General features: G+C 40.6%; 1 long non-coding RNA gene across 1 annotated transcript; it reads left to right on the forward strand.

The window, feature by feature from the left end:
• The first annotated feature begins 113 nt into the window (after positions 1–113).
• On the forward strand, positions 114–21,015 carry LOC104151565 (uncharacterized). The gene is made up of 4 exons (XR_011138674.1): positions 114–323; positions 2,668–2,722; positions 6,910–7,037; positions 20,012–21,015. It is a non-coding gene; the product is annotated as an uncharacterized lncRNA (long non-coding RNA).
• Positions 21,016–21,503: the final 488 nt, after the last annotated feature.

Genomic DNA, 21,503 nt, shown 5'->3' on the forward strand with positions numbered 1-21,503 from the left:
TCCCCGCGCGCCGCTATAATGAGGGATTATTATGGGCGCCGATGCCCCGTTAGCCGAAGCCTGCCCAGCCGGGGCCGCCTCCCCGCCGCGGGGCGGGAGGAGCGGGCGCCGCCGAGCGCGGCCGGCCCGGCGGAGGCGAGCGGCGGGCGGAGCTGGCGGCGGCTCGAGCGATCGCCGCTGCCGCTGTTGTTGTGGAGCCGAAACCGCCGTCGCTCACTCCGCCATGTTGCCGCCCCCTGCCTGCGGTAGCCGCTAGGGCGCCTGCGCCGAGCCCGTGGCGGGGAGTGGCCGGGCCGAGGCCCCCCCAGCCGCCCGGGAGACAGGTGAGCAGGTGCGCGGGGCCGCGCCGCGGAGGCAGCGGCCGCCGCCTCCTGCCGGCGCTGCCGCACGCCGCCTCGCTCCGCTCCGCGGAGATTACGCCACGCCGCCTGAGGTGACAAGGTGGCGCGCGCCCGCCCGCCTCGACGCGGGGCCGCCCCCGGCCCAGGGCGCCCCCTGCCGAGGGGGGAGGGAGAGAGGCCGCTGCGCTCCCCCCTCCGCGACCGTTGGCGCCCTTCCCGCCGCCGAGGCGCGCTCCCTGCGGCGGGACGGGCCGCGGGCCTCGGCCTCGGCCGCGGGGGTGGCGGGGAGGGACCGCGGCCCGCCGGGCCCCGGTAGCGAGGCCTCGTCCCTGCGCCGCCGCGGTCTGCAGCGCGCCTTCCCCCGCGCTGGTCCCAGGCTGGCGTGGGATTAAAAAGTGTCCGGCTAGGATCCTCTTGTGGTTTATTTATTTATCTCTACAGCAAGTTGCATCTTTACAAGCTGAGGGGAGCCTTGTCGGGTGGTCAGGCTTCGGCGAGGGTTTTTAGGGCTCGCGGCAGGACCGTGAGCTGCGCGCCCTCGTGGGTTTGCGGGGACGCAAGGGGGAAAACGCCTGCGCTGCGCCTGCCCTGGGGCTGGTGGGCTGCTCGTTCAAGGTGCTGAGCGTTTGGAGTTTCCAAAGTTCTTACTGATATCCAGACTTCTAGTTCTCAGTGTTGTTACCTGTGCAGATGGCCAGTCAAGAGCAGTGTTACTGAGCCCTTTAGTTTCAGCGAGGCCTCATGGCAATGAGGTCCATTTCAAGCCTCTCCTGTATTACAGCAGAGAAATGGAAATGCCTTTGATATGTTTGGAGGGGGCTTAAATTATTCAAATAATTGTTGGAATAAAGTTATATATATTTGCTCTGTATGCACTGGACTTAATGCCCCCTTCTCATTCAAAAAAACCTTCTGTCTTGGCTTCATAGTGACTATCTCTGCAAGGTTCAGTTTTACAACAAATCCAGGTCTCAGAATACCGTTCATCGTGTCTCTTCTTTAACCCAAAATTGGAAGATTTGACTAGAGTGCTAGTCCTCCTAGTAGCAAGCATTAGATAAAAAACTGGATAAACACAGTGAATCAGCAGGGCTTGGTCACTACACCCTCCAGGACTAGAGCAGCTGCTCTAAGCTCGATCAAGACCTCGGCTCTCTACCATTAGGTGCGTTAGCTCTACGTATTTGCAAATGCATCATGTCACGTTTACTTGGGGTTTGCGAGCTCTGTAGGTAGTTGACAATATGCATATCCCAGATGTATAGAGATGACTAAGGCAGTGGATAGCTGGGAATCACCAGCTACGTTTCTGAAAGCTGCAAAAGGTGGGGAGAAAACCCAAATGATTTGTTATGGGAGATAACGCAAAAAGTTCTCCTGAAAGGAAATTCCTTTGTAGTTTGTAACCTTACCTTGGCAGTTTTTTATGACTCAGGATAAAGATATTCTTTTAGTAGTGCTGGAGGGGTTGAAGGTTCCTTTCCCAATAACCCCAGAGCAGAGCTTGCAAAACTGAATACATAAGCGCTTCTTACGTGCTCGGTACGAAGTCACCCACCTTATTTTTAATCCCCAAAGATGTGAGGTAACCAGGCAGACTTTTGACTGTAGTTGATGAGAAGCTCTTGAAAAATGTATTTCACCTAGTGAGTTCTGGGGGCAGTAACTTCCAGCTAGTGGATGATGATGAGCTGATGAACAGCATGCCTTGAACTGCTCTTGCTGTCTCTGTCCTTGGCTGAAGTAAGTCCTCTTCCAGAAGCTTTGTGCAATATTTTCTGAAATACATAGGCAAAATCCTTAACTTGGAATTGTCAGTGAAAGACTCCATTACTTGTTTTACTTTGTCCCATCTCCCATAAGAAAACAAAAAAAGCCAATCCAAAAAGTAAAACTTCTGAGTATATAGGAATGTTGAGTCTAGTCTACAAACCAACAAATTATGCAGATGTTTATTAGACTGCCCACAAATCTTCATCTTGATCTGAAAAAGGACTATTTCATGTTCTTAATGATCCTGTCTGGTAACTTAGAACTTGGAAGACTTCAAGTTTCAGTAAGCTTAAGTTATTTAATTATGCCTTTAAATATTTTTGAAAGTTCAAGAATATATGCCTCTTTTTCAAAATTGAAACCTTAAACTAAACTCTATAACATTCACTAAAAAATGCAACACTCTTTAACAGCTAATACCCAATAACTTTCCCCTTTATTTATTCCCATTTCCATATCTATTTGGCTAGGCATGTGACTACAGAGAGTATTGCTAGTTGGAAGCTTCATATGTGCTGATTGGTTGACTAATTTTCTTATTCTACTTCATCAGATGCCTGCTGCCTGATAAATGGATAAGGAGCTAAGTTACAATTACTTTTCAGCTGGTAGGTATGTTAATTTGCATCTGTAGTCACTCATCAGCTTTAACAAATCCCAGAAGTAGTTTGTAACATTGAGATCCACTGTTAAATTTTCTAAAGTTTGTCAGTGGGCTACTGTTTGTCATTGTGGTGGAACAGATGGACAAAGAGCACAATCGCATAAGCTTCCTCTCCCTAGGAAACAGGGAAAACAAAATACAGCTTGATATCTGTTTTACTATCCATTCTGTATGTTGCACTTTTCATGGAAGATTCCGTAATTTACACTTGCACCCAAATTTGGGGGTAATTCTTGTTCACAGCTATTATATACACAACTACTGATACATTCCTCCACATTGAATTTCTCTTGAAGCTGCAGTCCTGAGTTTGTTTAGAACTTGTATTTGTGAAGTCTTTCATTATGTGATTTCCAGTTTAGGACTTGGACTGAAACAGAAGTGGCTGACTGTCATTTTGTCTGCTGAAATAATATAATGTACAGTACATAATATAGGGGAAAATTCTTATAAAGGAAGGAATCACAATGTTGTCTTTAATATTAGAGACTTCCTTTAATTCTTAAAAACTGTATTTTGTTTTACAAATTTTTACAAAATCATGTTTTCTTATTTTTGTAAGCTGAAGCACTTTAGAATAGCTGTCTTCCCTAATCAACACTGTTTGTTTTTGATAAGCAAACTTTCATTGAGGTGAGCCAGTCATCAACTCATGTGAGCATTATTGGAGCACTAGCATTCTGAAAGAACAACAGGTCTGTAATACTAATCTCAAGCCTGTACTAATCACAGTTCTGATCTTTATTTTCTTCCATGCAGATTGAAAATTAAAATAAGAGTATGTATACTAGAAATGCTGCAGAAAATGATTAATTTATTTTCTTTCAAAAACACTATTTCTCTCCTTTCCTTAGTATTGACATACTCAATACAAAGACAGTGTGACTTTGTCAGTGACGCTTCTATTCGGCAAGTAGCTAATTGGGTCCCAGTCCAGCAAGGGGGTTCTGCAGTATCAAATCCCGGTATTTGCATAGATTATAACTATTTTCTGTTCAGCTTGCAAGATCAGTCATTGACACAGGACTGGATGTGGCAGGAGTTAGTATATATGGAGGATGCTTTGTTCTACACGTTCCTCTGTCCTTCACAGAGACAAGCCTGATGCCCAGATATGATGTCATCCGTTTCTGTACCTTTCGCAACAGTTACTCTCTATTGAACTGAGACAAAGCAATGCCTTTGCTCCTGGAGCATACCTTTCCGTCATTTCTGATAGAAGATGGGAGGCCTCTTTCATGATACTTTTTAAGTTTTCTCAGCCTGTACACCACAAATGCCAGAAGATGGCCTCAAGTATAACTCCAAAGAAGAAAAGCGCGTATATCCGTGTTCCCATGCTTGCAACAAACAAAGTGGATGGGGAACAAAATAAAACTACCAGATGTTTAAAGTTTTACTTCAATTTTTATTTGAGTTATAAAATAGATTATGGTAGTAATACTACAGAAGATTTTGGGGGTGAAAAGCTTAGGTAGTCGTTCAACTGAAAAAAAAAGGCGAAAAAAAGTCCTAGAAGACAGACTCTTTGCTACAAATAATGGAACTACTTAAATGAATAAGGCTATTTGGTACAGATACATATTTGCTTTACATTAAATCTTGGGGGGGGAAAATAATGCTTTGAAATAGATGATGTAGATCAGGACTGAGCTATGTGTAAAAGAGAGAATTTTCATTTATCTGCCACAGTAGCATCGAAATACGGCTTGCTTTGTGATGTCCCTGTGAGGACTCTTGTTGTGTTTAATTAGACTATTCTCATGAGTAAGAGCAATGTGATTTGTTCCTGTGCCAGGCTCAGGAAGTGCTATTAGCCCCTTTCTCTTGAAAACTAGGATTTCTTGTAAGTTTAAAATAAAAAGCAAGGAAATACAAACTGAAAGGCTATCACAGAATCTAAACTTACCCTGCTGTGTATATGCATTGCAACAAATAGTTCCATTCACTGTTTTTAAACTTCCCCGTGACAGGGTGCATTCAAGCAGAAGTGAAAACCTGAACTCAGAATTTCCTTGCTACTATAAGTTTAAACAATTTCTACTTGCTTTCTCTATAATGCCTTTTCTTTAGTCGTGAAACAGAAAAGGCATGAAATAAAAATATCTTATATGTGCTTCCAATGAGAGGCAAGTTTTCTTATACCCTGTTCAATTTCAAAAACATTGTAACAGGCTTTCCAGTCAGATTGTAAACATTTCAGTCACAGTAAAGCATATGAAGCCAATATGTGTTCGCTAAGTTATTTTGATTTTTATTGCAAAAGGTTATCCACATAATTCAGCTGTGATTTTAAAAAACTTGTAGCTAATAACATCTATATGAAATTGATATTATTCAAAATTAAATTTCTCTCTATTTTTGATAGTCTGTGTAGTAAAAATAAAAGACATTATGTTTGTTCTCACAGTTGTAAACAGTACTACTAAAAGCTCCTTAAATGTAAACTTTTAGAGTAAAAAGAAGGAATAGTCCTGGAAGTAGCTAAATAATGACCAGAACCACTTAAATATAACTCTCTTAATTTTAAAGGAAAATATGTATTCCAATTGTCATTTTCTGCTAAATGGGTATGGTATTAGCATACGGTATTATGGTGGAACCAGAATAAAAGGTGCATGCATGCAAATAACAAGATTCAACAATATTACAGAAAATAGACAGCACAGTTTGTTATGATAATGCGTAGCTCTTATGTTCTTGGCTCTGAAAGGGTTTATTCTGTGGTTAGTCCACCAATCGTACTTTAAAGCCATCGGTTTGAGCTACTTCATCAATTCAGCCATTTTAGTCTTGTCTTTTTTATTTTATATGTTCTTAACCACAAGAGCCTTTTCAATACTGAAATGACTACAGTAGTTTTTAATACTGAGGTGACCTTTTTGTTGGGCCTCTCCATAACTGATTTTTATTTCATTGTTACTGTTTTCGTGTCGCCTTGTTCTGTAAATGCTTCAGTCTATATTGTTGGCTCTTGTAGGATGGGAACTTGGTAACATGAGGACCTGTAAGTATCTATTTTCAGGACAACTGTATGGACCTCAAGAAAAGTCATGTCAGTCTCTCATCTCCAGTATTCCCTGCTCTTTGTTAAGCCTCTGTTTGTCTATAATATGCCAAGCTGTTGGCTAACTTTAACAGCTAACCTAAATTATTTTCATCTTTTTGAAGTCCATCACAGTATGGCCAATTCACAAGGAAATCAGTCCATACTACGCTTTGATAGTCCAAAACATTTTTTACAACTATATTTCTGTTTAAAAATAGCCCACAAAAAATACTTTTTCTTACAACCTCAAAACTGTAAATGGAGCTAAAAGCATGCGTCTCTCAGAAAATGAATTCAGCTCTCTCAAAATGAAACAACAAACAGCAGCAGCATTCTTCTGAGATTCATGTATAAAAACTAAATTATTGTTCTTATATTTTTCTTTTAATGTGTTTATACTTAAACTACCTGGAAGCAAATAAATACTTAAGAGAGAAAGGATGCTGGTCACAGACCTTTGTCTACATATTGCAGTGTGACCAATAATGGGAGGCAAAAATTATAGCACACTCTCATAGCTCGTTACAAGCATTCTCCCAAACAAATGCAATTAAAATACAATTTACTGATCTAACACTTATAGTATACCAAGGAGTAGAGATTGATGGAAGGTTTAAAACTGGTATCTAGTTTATGTCAACAATGCATATGTATTCGAAGGTCTAATTTTATCATCTGTAAATACCTGACAATTACGAAAATGCCATTGATACTATCATCAGGATTCTACAGTACTATCAGTATTATTTGACATTGTCTTCCTAAAATATATTTTTAGCTTTTATATCTATAACTTTAGAAATAATTTAAAAAATAAACTCCCAACAAAACAGTCTTCATTATATTCCTACAAAAAAGTGACTTCAGTGAGGTCTCATGAATGAAACTAAGTGCAGGATTTGTCAAAAGTGATTTGTTTCGTTGCTTATTAGCTTACAATAAAAAGAAAATAATGTATTATTCAGGATAGTTCTTCTCTCCTCTCACATCCATGGCAAAAAAAAGGCCAGCTATGAAGGAGTTGTGATACACAAGTTCCTTCTCCAGCTCCAGTTCTAAGTGTTATTTTACCTTATTTTCAGGATTACCCTTCATTATATTTTATTGATTTTGGCTTAAAAGCATTTGGATCTATGGCTGTAACAGAAGGAGTGTGAAGAACAGCAGGGAAAAGGACGTGTTTCTGTATGTTTTCAGTTGCCCTGAGAAGGTGAGTCAATATTATCCTGTCGTCATTATTCTAATAGGGTTTATGTTTAAGGTCATGATCTCGAATTAATTGTTCTGCATCTTTTCATGAAGTAGTGCTTAAAATTGGGCTTGGTACTTCAGTTGAGGCCTTAAAGCGCTGTGTAGAGTGGAAAGACTATTTCCCATGTGTTGCAGGCTACACCTATTAAAGAAAAAATGCCAGTGGTGTTTGCTTTTGTTGCTGCAACCTGACATTGTTGACTCTTACTCTTCTGTGATCTGCTGTTGCCCCTGGATCCTGTTCTGTAGAAGTACAAACAAGCTGGATGAGCCACATCCTGTGTTTGTGCAAGTTAGTATGCCTTCTAAAAGTAATACCTCACACTTATCTCTGTTCAGTAACATCCTGGGTTTTTTTTTCAAACCATTCTTAACATTTGTCAAGATCATTTTGAATTTTAATCTTGTCCTCCAGTGTACGCACAGTCTCTTCCAGCCTCATTTTGTTTGGAGATCGAATAAGCACACGCTCTATTCCATCATCCAGGTCATGACAACGCTTACAGAATCAAAGCATGGTGACCCCTGCAGAACCGACACAACTTTCCATGTGGACAGTGAGCCATCAATACCTGTTCTTTGTTTATCTTAAAGCTGCATAAAGACCATGTTTCCAACTTTTGCTTTCAGAATAAGATCTAAGATATTCTCAAAAGCCATGCTGATGTTGAGGTGCATGACCAATACTGGAACACGATTATGTTCATGGTATTTTTTTTTCCGCATGTACCTAACTGAAATTTCCCTTGCTGCAACTTTTATTCATTGCTTTTTGTCTTTTTGCTGTGCACAGCCAAGAAGTCTGGCTCCATCTTCTCTATTTCTACTCATGGTGTAGTTGAAGACAACAATTAGCTGTCAGTTAGCCTTCTTTTCTTCAAAATGAGCAAACCCATCTCTCTCAGCCTTTCCTTGTATATCTTGTGCTCTGGCTCTCTAACCATCTTGGCTGTCCTCTGCTGAACTCACTCCACCAGTCTGTCAATATGTTTCTTTTACTGGACAGCCCTAAACTTGACACAGTTCTTCAAGTGTAATCTCGCAAGTGCCAGCTAAAGGAGAGTAGTCATTACAGCTTACCCACTGGCTATGCTCTAATGCAACCCAATTTGTAGTTAAGCCTGCATTACTGCAAAAGTGCACTGCTTATTTGTGTTTGTTTTATGTCCTTTTCTACAGATCTGTTTTCTAGTTATCCATTAGCAGGCTAATGTACCATTGCAGGGCCTTGTTTTATCCCAGATGCAGGATTTTGCGCTTGCCTTTGTTGCATTTCATGAGATGCTATCAGGGCCCTGAGCACATTCCTCTTTTCTAGTAGTTTAGTTGGCTGAGTCTGAGGTCAGCTCCTTCACTGGTAAGAGCGGTTGTGAAGCAAGCTAGAAGTGAGGGCCTGCCCCTCCTTTCCCTTAGGAGCTGCTTCTGAACTGAGGCTTTACTGCTGGCCCCTGCTCATGCTACATTGCAGTTGTACAGCAGCTATGTCTACACCTGATCTTATACTGCCTTGATCCTGACCCTGACCTGGACTCGCTGGCTTGGCTTCCTGGCTTGATATCAGACATGCCTTGTCACTGCAGACTTTCTGGGTGATCACTGGACTGAGGCTGGCCTTGATTACTCTGTCCAGACCTGATCCTGACCCTGACATGTTGACTGTGTTCTGGATCTTGTCCCTGCCTGCCTTGCTCCTGGCTCACTTTCCCTTGCAGAGCAGCCTGTCTCTGCTGCTCCCTGACAGGTTCCTGTCAGCCTGTCGCTCCAGCCTGTTGAGGTCCTTCTGAACGGCAGCCCTGCCCTCCATCTTATCAGCCATTCCTCTTGGTGGTTGATGGTGTCATTCACAAACCTGAGAGTGCACTCCATACGGTCAGTCATTCTGTTTTTTATTAAAGCCGTTAAATGGTATCAGTGTAAGGGCCCTGAGAGCATCCCCTCCCTGGGCTCAGGGCCAATTTAGAGACAGTGCAGCTGTCCGCCTCCTTTGGTGACCTTAGAGAGAGCACTCCCAGACAGCTCTGCAGGGAGGCCTCAGCAAGGGACAACCCCCTTCCCGTGGGAGCAGCTTTAAGCTGAGCCTCTACCATTTGGCCCCCACCTGAGCTACAGCTCCTGCTGTGTTGCAGCCATGGATGTGCCTCGTCATGGGTCCCACTGATCTGGGCCTGGTCCCTGACTCATGAACTGACTTCCTGGCCTGACCTCAGACCTGCCTCATCACTGTGGACTTACCCAGCAGTCACTGGGCTGTGTCTGACCCTGGTTACCATAGCCAGATCTGCCATGTTCACCTCACTCAGGCACTGTAGGACTGGGCCTTTACTGACAAGGCCCCTGTCTGTGCCAGTGTTGCTATTGCACTCCGCTTCCAGCTCTGCATCCCCAGTATCCAGCCCAGAGGAATGCCACTAATAAGCCTCTCTCAGTTGGAGTCTGAACAGCTGACCACTACTCATTAAGCCTGGCAGTCCAGCCAGTTTTGCACCTGCTTTGTAGTCCATCCATCCAGTCCATCTATCTCCAATAGTATATCTGTGTCCTATCTACAAAGATAGATGTCAAAAGCTCTGTTACAGCCAAGGTAATCAGCATAACTATTTTCCCCTCGTTCTCAGAGCCCACCAAAGCATTAAAGAAGGCAATGAGGTTTGTCAGGCGTGATTTGCTTTGATAAATCCATGCTGACTGTTCCTAACCATGATGTTCTTCTCCATATGCCAGAAAATGGCTTCCACAGGACTCGCTGCATAATTTTCCTGGGGACTGAGGTTAAGCTGACTGGATTGCAGTTCCTAGGATTCTCTTTCCAACCTTCTTGAAGATTATTGTGACATTTATGTTTTTTCCAGTCATCAGGAATCTCCTCTGATCATTGTGACCTTTCAAAGATGATAGCAAGCAGCCTTGCAAAGGCATTGGCCAGCTCCCTCAGCAGTACTGCTTGCATGTGTATGTCCAGCTTCTTTAAGTCACCCCCAGCTCACTCTTCCTCTACCCCGGGTAACACTTGACTCTCCCAGATTCTACCACTAGGCCTGAGAGGCCTGAGAGGAGACCTTACCGGTAAAGACTGAGGTAAAGAAAGCATTGAGTACTTTCAGCCTTTTCCATAGTCTTTGTGACTAGTTTCTCAACTCTTTCAGCCTCAGGCCCACATTTTTCTTAACTCTTCTTTTTGTTGCCACTGTACCTATAAAAGCCCTTCTTGTAATCCTTCAGATCCTTCGCCAATTTGAATCACAACTGAGCTTTTGCTTTTCTAATTCCATCTCTGCACACTCAGGCAGTCTCTGTGTATTCCTCCTCGTCCCTGTTTCCACCTTACGTACACTTCTTTCTTTTTTCTTTTTGCACTAGAGCTCAGTCAGAAGTTCCTCATTTAGTCAAGCTGGCCTTCTGTTATACCTGCTCAAGTTCCCGCATCAAGTTCAGGATGGAATTCTTGTGTTTTGAAGGTCAGCCAGCTGTCTGGGTCTCCCTTGCTCCTCAGGGCAGCCTCTGATGGGATCCTGCCATGCAGATCCCTGAACAAGCCAAAATCTGCTCTCATGAGCTGAAAGGTCATTATTCTGCTACTTGCCTGCATCACTTCTCTCTTAAATTCCCATCATCGCGTAGTTACTACAGCCAAGGCTGCCATTGATATTCATAGCCTAAATAGTTTTCCTTTAGTTGTGAGTAGCAGGCTCAGCAGATCACCGCTATAGTTAGTCTTGTGAATCACCTGTGTCTCAAGACTGTTTTCAGTGCACTCCAGAGAACTCCTGTATTGTTTCTCCCCACCATGCAACCCTTCCAGCAGACATGAAGTGGTTAAAGACACCCATGAGAACCTGGGTCTGCAATCACGAGGCTTCTTTCAGTTGTTTAAAGAAAGGCTTATCCAATTCCTGTTCTTGATGGTGCAGTCTGTAGGTGATGCTTATCACAACTTCACCTTGTTGACTTCCCCCTTGATTCTGTTACATGAGCTCTTGACTGGCCTGTTACCCTTTCCATAGCATAGCTTTGTGCTTTCAAGCCTCTTCTCTGGGTAGCACAGAGCCCCTCCTCCTTGTCTCACAGCCTGTCCTTCCTAAAGAGTTTGTATCTATCCTTTCCAGCACTCCAGCCCTGTGAGCTATCTCACTATACCTCTGTGACTCCAAAAAGGTCATTGCAGTGTGACCATAGCTCCGTAACTGTCCATGGACTTCTGATTCCTCCTGTCAGTTTACTGTGCTGAAATGGGAGGTTGAGATGTTTCTCCTCCCACTTGATCTGGATCCACAGTTGTAACGCTTTCTGAGGGGAAGAGTGAGAGCCTCCCCCATTACGTTGTCCCTCCAAGGCTCTTTCTTCCTGTCCTTTGTTCTTCAGCTTCTCTTTAGGCATTTGGCTCTATCCCCTAACAAGCTTAATCTAAAGCCCTGCTCATGATACGAGCAAGCTTGTTGGCAAAGATGCCCCATTTTGTCCAAAAGATGCCCCATTTTGTCCAATAGATGCCAGCTCTCTGCAGTTGTCTTCATTCCTCAGAGAGCGTTGTGGTCATAAAAGCCAAAACCCTGCCTACAAATCAGCTGCTCAGCCAACTGCTAACCTACAGCATATTTCCACTCCTACCCTAGTCTGCCTGGGATCCTGTGCCCTTCCACATAGCTCCCTGAACACTGTAGTCTCCCTTGACAGTGTTGCTGGGGCCTACAAGAATGATAAGGGTAATAGTCTGAGAACTGGGCAAGCCCGTGGTAATCTCAGATCCAACAACAACATCTCAATCTAAGCCCCTGCAAACAATCTTCCCAATATGGCAAGTCCCATCAGCAGACTGGTGCCTCTCTCTCCTGCAGAAAGCAGTCTCCAATCACTGCCACCTCTTAGTGGCACTCTTTCCGCACATGGATCAGCTGCATCCTCTGAGGGATGCACCCTCATTGCAAGGGTCCTCCACTTGTGCATGTGCAGTTATAGAAAGAACCTTATTTGTGCTGACAGAAGTCACAAGTGTTTCCAGGCTCTGCCCACTCAAATGTAGCCTCTGGCTGACCTCTGAAAGGTCTCCGTGAAGAACCTATAGATCTATAGAGCTGGATCTATACAGTGGGCCTATAGATCCCATCCTATGCTATCTGTTTGCTTCCTCCCTCAGCTCCTTTGCCTGGTAATGATTTGGGAAGAGGACACTTCATACGGATGAAGACACCATCACTTCCAGCACAGTCTTGCCAAAAAGCAACAGGTGCTCCCTGCAGCCCAAGACCTGGATGGCCAAGTCCTCTTACTCCATTTGGGTCATCGTGTCTGATGTGCCAGGAGCGGTCGCTCTGGCTTTTCCTAGGGATCATATGTTGCGATATGCTGCCATCATCATTGTGCTGACTCTTGTAATCCTGTGCAGTCTTAGAAAGAGTGTCCAAGCTCCCTCACTTTTCCCTCTTGCATGAACAGCTTTATGGATGGTGGAGTTCCTGTTTCCATACTATTTGCTGTTTGCGGCACTCCTGGCCAGTGACACTCCCTAGATGTCAGTTGTAAAAAAAAGCAGCTTAGCACAGCACTATTTGCCTCCTACACGCACTAGATGACCTCTCTGTCAGGCAAATTCTCATGTCATTTTTTGTCTCCTGAGCATGATACATACCAAGCCAGGTTTTTGTAAATTACTGCTACATATTGATGAAAGGAAAAATACAAGTTCTGGCCATTCTGCATTTGTCAGTAAGAAAGGAACGCTAAAGGAAGAAGCTTTCAAAACTTCTCCAGCATATATATCCCTAGCTGAAGTTGTTCTTGAAAGGATATGGTCTTTACTGTTCAGTCCTCAGTTGATTTTCCTAGGAATGCAAAAAGAGGACAGAGAGAGAAAGCAAGGGAGAGTTTTTGATAAGGTAAATGAAACTTCACTGAAGTCAATTGCAAACTTCCGTAACATGGCAAGTTTGCCTTGAGTTTCCCAGTTATACACCATTTTATTCATTAAAATACACATTTTTCAGAGCTTATTTTCAAATCTGCATTTTTTTTGCATGTTAAAGTCTGTGAATAACATTTATTTACTGAGATACCCAGTGAACAAGGAAATTGTCCAGGAAAGCTCTGCCTGGACAAAATGTGTCTCAGAAGGGCTGTAAAAGTTACTGCAAGATATTCTAATGTATCATTTGAAAATTAGTAGGTAATCAAGCAATTAGGCTGTCATAATACATAAGCACAGGGGAGTAGTTATAGTTGCATAGGCAAACTTAACTTTGGCATTTCTGGACTGTAGAATGGTCCTTTCTACAGTTTATTTATTATTTTCTTGAGTAAATGGAAGGTAGCTTTTAAGAATGTATTAGTACAGCTTATTCTGTATGGAACTTTTGTCAACTTCTGTTTATCTAAAGTTCTTTTTTTCTAACATTGAAATAGAACCTATTTCAACCTATTTCTGTTCATACTGACATGAAACTGTAGTATAGCAGTGGGCTACTTTCCCTACAGTTTATACAGACCTGGCAAGTAATAACTGAGTTGCAATGTTTGAACAGTGCCAACATTATATATGATTTTTCAGAACTGTCAGTCTCACTGTGCCTTGTGCACAGAGCATCTCAAAGCTTTGTGCGTTTGAAAAAAAGGACCCGTCAAGACTCACAGCTTTGACTCATTTCTTGGGTAGCTATTTGTTTTTTTATTATCCTCCACACAGTTCAATTACTTGCAGTTTCACAGTTTCCAACTTCAGGTAGACACATCAATGCCATCTTTAATTTCTTTACAGAAAGGCCGCAATATATTTGACTTTGATATGGCTGCGAGGGGAGCCATACAATCCTTACTTCAGCCTTTAACCTCACTCTTCAGTCTGGGTATTGGTTACACACATAGCCTCTCTTTTCGTGGAAATTTTTTCCACTGTTTATCAGAAGAGCCTAACATCATACTATAGTATCTTAGCCCCACTTTTTTTAAGCTTTGAAGAATCTTCATCTTTTCCCTATCCTTTAACTGCTTTCTTTGCACGTAACACTAACTGTGGGAGCTGACATCATCACAAATGGCCTGTCTAACCTGTGTCTTTATATTTTTGCGGAAGCAAGCAAAATAATAAAGTCATTTAATCTTCTAAGATTGCCCCTTTACTCTTGTAACATACATATTTTTTGCCTAGAATTTTATAATTACTGGTTTTTAAGACACATTAAAAGTTTAGATAATCTGATCATTGCATACTACAGAGTATTGTGCTTACTCATATTCCAAGTAAACTCATTTGAAGTGATTCTTGGCCTCCTGAAATGCAGTTTTAGCAAGCTCAGGCTGAGAAGGCTTTCTTTTGAAACGTAGTTAGCTCAGCTTGTGAATGGTTTGCACTATTGATTGGACTTTTCATTCTTGCATTTAAAAGCAAAAATAGAGTCATTACATTATAATCTTCTAGCTAAATGTTCCTTTAGCAAAACTGATAAAATCCTGTTTTGGCTTGCTGATAATCCAAGACATCCTGACATTTCACATTTACTGTCTGTTTGTTCTGCCTTCTGCTCTCAGACTAGTGCCTTTTCAAAAGATAATTTTACTCCAGCATCCAGTTTCATTCTTAACACAAGCATTTCTTGGTGGGGCAGATGCCTTTTCCTAATGTTTTTTTTCCCTGTGATTTGCTCTCTGAAATTCACTGACTGACCAGACCATTGACAGACTTAGCGTTGTACTCTACCTACTATTAAGTCTAGTGATTACAGCAGAACGATTTTGATCATCTGTTGGCTTTGTGTCTTTGTACTGTCAACAACGATAGGCAAGTGCCTAACAAAGAATAACTCAGAAGATCAAATGAGGTACCTCTCTTTCTCTATTATTTGAGGTAACTACCTCTGTATATAATTGCCTCCAAAGGTGAGTAAGTGCTCTCATATCCTGTGTGAAGAACTGCCTAGAGCTGACTGATGTGAAAGAGTGAATATGAGGGTGTGTTTGAATGAGTGCTTAAATCAGGGCTGCACAGTAAACATCTCCATTCACAATGAAGTTCTCTGTAGCCGCCGGAACATTGGACTCTCTCTTTCTTGAGTGCCAGCGTCTTTCTCTTTGAACTAAAAAGTCAAGCTCTTTTTGTTTATTCTGTCTGTGCTCCCATTAATATTACACCTCTTTCTGCGTAAAGGTCCATCAGAAAGGATAGACGCTATCCCACTATCCTACCGTTCGTGCGTAGTGGCTTGAGGCAGTATCTTTGAAAGTGGGAACCAAGGGTTCAAAATGACTCAGGTTAAGAGACTGTTGTTTATTAAGTAGATTGTTACGAAAAAAGTAGCTGCTGTCAGCGCAGCTCTCTGCTTAGGATATAAAAAACAGTGTCCACTGTCTCCTTTTTGGCCTCTGATGTAAAATGAACTCAATCTTATATGTTGATGATAAACTTAGACTTGAGTATACCACCTCATAGTTTAGACTCATTCAGAGGTTTAATGGTGTTGTGTGTTATATACATGTATAAAGTTCAGTATGAAGTTTAGATGCCCAGCAGCTGACCTCAGGGCCAGAAAATGGTCCCTGGCTCATTTTATATAGCAGTATATAAAACACATATACTATATATATAGTATCTAGTATAGATAATCCTTGTTACTTTAGAGAACCCTTTTTCAAGAAGACGGCATCACAGCTGACAGCATTTCTTAATTCCGAAGTCTAGGAACTTGACAAGTTGTGAAGTGTCAGCTGCTGTCAGTTAATTACAACCTCACCACTCTCTTTTCATCACCTTTTAGAAATAATTTTCAAGACATGATTTTACAATGTGAAGTCATCTTGTTGCTACATCTGTAGATGGTAAAGTACCTGAAGACTTTCTAGACAAAGCCTTCCAATTCCCACTAGTTTCAAAGTCCAAAAATAAAAAGAGCATAGAAGTCCTATCTAGATCTTCAGCATTTTAAACATTGTATTTATTGTTTCAAATTCAGGATTGGTATGTTCTCTTTTAATCCAGTGGACTGGTTCTCTGCTATCAAACTGCGCCATCCTTATATTGTAGCACAAACAGTTTATACAGCTTGTGGTATGGATACCCCACAAGCAGACAGAGCAGACAGACCTTTAAGCTGCTGCTTGGTCAAGGTCCATCTATCAAGCTTGCTTAAAGGACTGTACTCTCTACTTGTACTTTTCATGCTAAATGCTGAATTCCTGGATTAGTAGATCCTCAGTACCTGTTCTGTTCTTCACTTTTCCTTGTAGACCGATTTCCTGGAGACTAGGAGAGCAGACCAATTCCTAAGCTCATAGTCAGACAGATTTTCATGAAAGCAGGCAGAGGCTTCAGTGTAGGTTCTTTATTGCAACTATTTTACCCCCAAGTTAATGAATCCCTCCCTCAATATCTTTTCCTATACCTCCTTCTCAAGCCAAAGCACAGCTTTACATCCTGGATATATTTAAACTGATTTTCTTCTTCCTGGAGAGGTCTAGATTAGACTTGCAATTACGTTTTCACCAAAACTGTTTGTAGCATTTTCAGAATGGCAGGTATCTTCAAAGAAGATGGGTTTGAACGGGTTTCAAACAACATATGTTCGTGGTTTTTTAATGATGACATATCCCCTAGAACGTGTAAGAAGTTATATGAACTGAATTCATATGATCTCTGCTGGAATTTTTTTGAAAACATTCCTGTGATTGAGATTTATAACAACAATGTAGCATTCTATCTGTAATTTGATACCACATTGTGCTGTTGTGCAATCTTTTTCCTAGATAAAAGGTTTGGTAGAGAGCTCTTTCTGATGATACTACAGAAGGCCTCTTACTCATCTCCACAAATAACATTGCTTGCAACTCACCAAGAGTTTCTACTGTGTCAAAGAAGAAAGAATAGTTATTTATATTACTGTAACTAGGCTTTTCAAGCCTGTGTTCTGTCTTAATAAATTTGGAGTTCTGACAGTTAGGAGTTTTTATTACTGAATAAAATGAAAGGCTGATAAAGTTGCCATGCCTTTTATTAGTTCATTAGACAGGAATTATGTTTCTCATACATGAGATACAAATGCATAAAGAGAATGGAGTCTTTGTAAACCCCACATGCCACAGGACCAGTTACTGCAAGGTAAGCAGTTTTTTGCCTTTCCAGGCATTACTGGGCATATCCAAAGATAGTATTCTCTATATAGCTACCAGAAAGAAGTTTAAAGATAGATTTTCAAATGTGGCCTGTGTTTTAGCATCACAGTTGTTCATGATAGTGCTTTAGGTGATTTACTTGTCTAGACAAAACACAATTAAGCAAAGAACTTAGAGAAAAAAACATAAAAATCCTTTAAATGCAAAAATTTCCTCCATAATGCTCAGAATTCTTCACTGCCATCAAATTGCTGAATATTCTTCCTGGCAGAAGAAGTACCATATTCATTTTCAACTTCTGTTTTTTCTTGTTCTTATTTATTCCTGTGTTTGTTTTTTTTTTTTAGATTTATGGCTCTAGTTTATCACATAACTCAAATGTTAATGTACTCTGCACAGATGAGTACTATTATATGGTTGTTACATACATTACAACAAAGAACTATTGCATTCTTTGTCGATAGCTATTCTATTTATATTTATTCATAACAAAAATATGATTCTGAACTACACAAATTGTGCTTGTTTCTTTATAATATGTATTACTGTGACTATTACTGTTATTGCTAAATTCACCCTTTGACTTCTCTCGTTTTCACTTTTGGTAATATCTGGTTGTAGTTTTTGTCTTTGACCAAATTTTAGGATAGTTGGGACAGCAGTGTTTTTCCCTTGCTTGTACAATGTAAATGCAATAGGACCCTGATTAACAGTGCAGTTTCAGAGTAGTACTGCTAAGTAACTAATACTATTTTTAAAACATGTTTTTTTTTGTCAGCCCCTAAGAGAAATGGTGCACTGGTACAATGAAACAAGTTATCCTATGTGAAAACAAGCTTATTTATGAAACCTGCTGTGGGAATACCACTTTTAATGAATCTAGACGAGAACATAGGGAAAGCTAGAAATTTGCTGATTTGACTGAGAATTTCCCCTAATTCATCAGTATCATTTTCTTATATTAAAGTGGAAGCGACAGAGGAAAATTAAAATATATCAACTTTGATGTTTAGATTGTATGTCAGTGAATGTGCTATTGAAAGCATAGGTACAGACAGGTCCTAATGGAGGGTGGTACTGTGCAAATTGTCTCCTAAATATTCTTATTTATTGCCAACAGTGAGTCTATAAATCTTTGTAATACAAGATGTTATCACAGGCAAGTGCTAGGTTAATACAAAGCTAGAGAGCTGTATTCTATCTGAATCTCTGTGTGTCATCCACCTTGAAAAAGCAAATGCAGTCTGGAAGAAATCACAAAAAGGTGTCCTTGCACCTCCCCTGGCCTATAATCCTTCCCTTCTCCCCAAACTGTAAACTATCTTACATTAAGAGCTAGATTCTTAATTTATATAAATCAACATTTCAATGGAACTTCACTGAAATCAGGGTCATAATATATACTGCAGTAGATAGGAATTGCGTCCAAGAGTTTTTCTACAGTAATCTGATAATATAAATGTAATTAGGTGATAAAGAATGTTGAGATGTCTTGGAAGTAAACATTAAACATTGATCACCTGCTGATTTAATTTCTGAGCATAAATATATTCCAAGACAATGCCTTGGACTTAGCTAGAACACTAACATAAAAAATAAAAGCGGGATGTAAAAGTCATTAACATTTCTCTGAGTAATGTTAAAGTGGGAATTCTAAGGCCAGATCATCAATAACCGCAGGAAGAAAATTCAGCCAGCAACAACTGCAGTACGAGGAGCAGCACAGTATTCCATTTTCATCTCCTCACTTTCCAGGCCCTGTTAATTCTTCCTTTACAATATCAATACTATTGTAATAATTTTTTGCAAAAATGGAAAATCCATGGGTTGTAAAGTGAGGCTGGTCACTTTCTTTTCCTCTGGTACTATGCTAAATAATTAATGAATGCATTTATTTATGGAATTATTAAGCTACTTCAGCATGTCTAGCAGAGTGTAAATGTTTCGAAGACAAGTTAAACTTGGACAGTAAGCTAGGAATTGCTCATACAGAGAACTCAGCATACCCAAAATATTTGTTTATGGACATAGGCATTTTTTTAAATGCTGCCTGTTATTTCTTCCACTAAGAACGAATATTAATTTCCTTCAAGCTAAGCCTCCAAAAGATTAGATTTAGAATAAAATTTGCTCAAATGAATGATGAATTTTCCTCGAAATGAAAATAGCAAAACAAGGAAATGAGTTAACCCAGCATTCACATCCAAAAGATATCAATCTTCAAGTATTAGCCCATAATATTATGTATTAGCCCGTATATTAAACCTTGTATTCAGTGCACACCTGGAAATCCCCATATCTTTGATACCAGCTTTCTAAGTATATATATTTTAAAATAACTTATCATTAGCTATAATAAGCCTCCTACAGTTTTATTATCTACACGTAACATACGAAAGAGTAACAGAAAACAATGAAGATGAGTCATTTTTCAAAAGACAGAGCTTCAACTGCTTCTCACATACAGACTTCCACCACTATGTTGTGTACACATTAGAGGTGGGATTTGTCTTGTCTAACTTTAGATACCTAAATCTTATTCAGCCAAGGATGCAGCCTGACAAGCATTTCTTTTGCTGCCGGTGCTGGCTTGAACAGGTGCTGTCTTCACTGTATGTGTCTCTCTCCCTGCTATCATCTGAATTACACTAAAACCTCTCTTTGTGTATCAGTTATGACTATTGTTAAGCTGGAGGTGCTTTTGAAATAAACATTCATCAGATAATGGTTTGCCTCAAAAGTAGTCACCCCATGCTTCTTCTGTAACAGAAGGAAACAGGCACCACCTGATTTATAGACTCTTCATTGCCTCTGTTTTGAAATAAGGCAGCTTGCTCTTTGCAGGTGTCTGTCTCCATTGGACCAAATGGGATGCATTTGATGGTGCTGAGGGAGATGGCTATTGTCATTGCTCTATCACCTCTGAAAGGTCATGGAGATTGGGGAACAGAGGTTCCTGATGGAGAAAGGCTAAAGTTACGCTGGTCTTCAGAAACGGCAAGCACAATCCAAGGAACTTCAGAAGTCCCTGAGAAAATCAAGAAGCAAATCTGCTTGGAAGCTATTTCTGGGCATGTGAAGGAGAACACAGTGACTGAGAATAGCCAGCATGGATTTGCTGTTGGTAAATCACACCTGCTTTTCAAGACCTAACTGGACAAAGCCCTGAGCAACCTCGTCTGAATTCGATGTTGACTCTGCTTTGAGCAGGAGGTTGGACTAGAGACCTCCCAGGGTCACTTCCAGACTGAGTGATTCATTGATTCTATGCTAGTGACTATACTTCAGCTGAAGAGGGTGATGAAGGGGAATAATGTCTGAGGAGTTATGATTCTTTACACTATCTGATCCTATTTGCATCAAGAAAATGAGGAAGTACTTTAAAAATTCAGGAGACATGTAAACAGTAATTTTATCTTAGTTTAATGTTTACCAAACTTAAAGTAATATCAATTTATTCAATATTTCCCAATAAATACTATGGTTATATTCATTAACTCAGAAAAAGAACCTAATGAAAAACTGTATTTCATGTTGGCTAACTCTTGTATGTTTTCATTTGACTGTTCTTAAACTAGTCCGAGTTAGTTTGTGAAATTTGTACTTGAAAAGCAAATTAGCTACTGGAATAAGTTTTACTAAGAATAAGGCAAAGGTCAAAACTTTTGAAAGATTATGTTACAATTATATGGTAATTTTTACTGACAAGAATTATGTTGTAGTTGCTGTGCTTAATAATATGTGATTTTGTATTTCTCCCCCGTGAATTTACAGAAAAAGAAATTTACCTTAGATTAAGTAAGATCTCAAAACAGATATTTATGGAATAAAAACTTTCATAAGCTTCACATTCCAGCTTTGACATTGTTCACAGTTTATTGAACTAGTGAAAATTAAACTTAAAAAATATGGAGAAAAATGAAGAAATCGTCTTAAGGGCTTGCCTATGCCCATATGTCCAAAAGCCGATATCGCTAGTTAAGCAATTAAATCTATATTTAGGTAACCATGAGTGAAAGTCATTGAAGTCGTCTCTTCTAACTTAATGTCTAGAAGCAGAACCTCTTAAGTCTGGGCCAGCCAGTCACCATCTGTTCTATTCATAGTCAACTGAGAGAAATATCTGTTTGTGGAGGGTGGTATACGCAAGCTTTCTTAGATGCCTAAGGATGAGTTGTATTGCTTACTGGAGATGCATTCTGTCCATTAGCTATAAAGAACATCTGTCATTACTAGCTCTTAATGAGACACCTTACTCTTGGTTGCTGAAGCTAGAGCAGATTACTTATACCACAAGTAAACAATCTGAATTTTAGAAACTTTCGGCATTCTGACC

This window comes from Struthio camelus, chromosome 1 (genome assembly GCF_040807025.1).
Source record: "Struthio camelus isolate bStrCam1 chromosome 1, bStrCam1.hap1, whole genome shotgun sequence".
In the NCBI taxonomy this organism is placed as follows: Eukaryota; Metazoa; Chordata; class Aves; order Struthioniformes; family Struthionidae; genus Struthio; species Struthio camelus.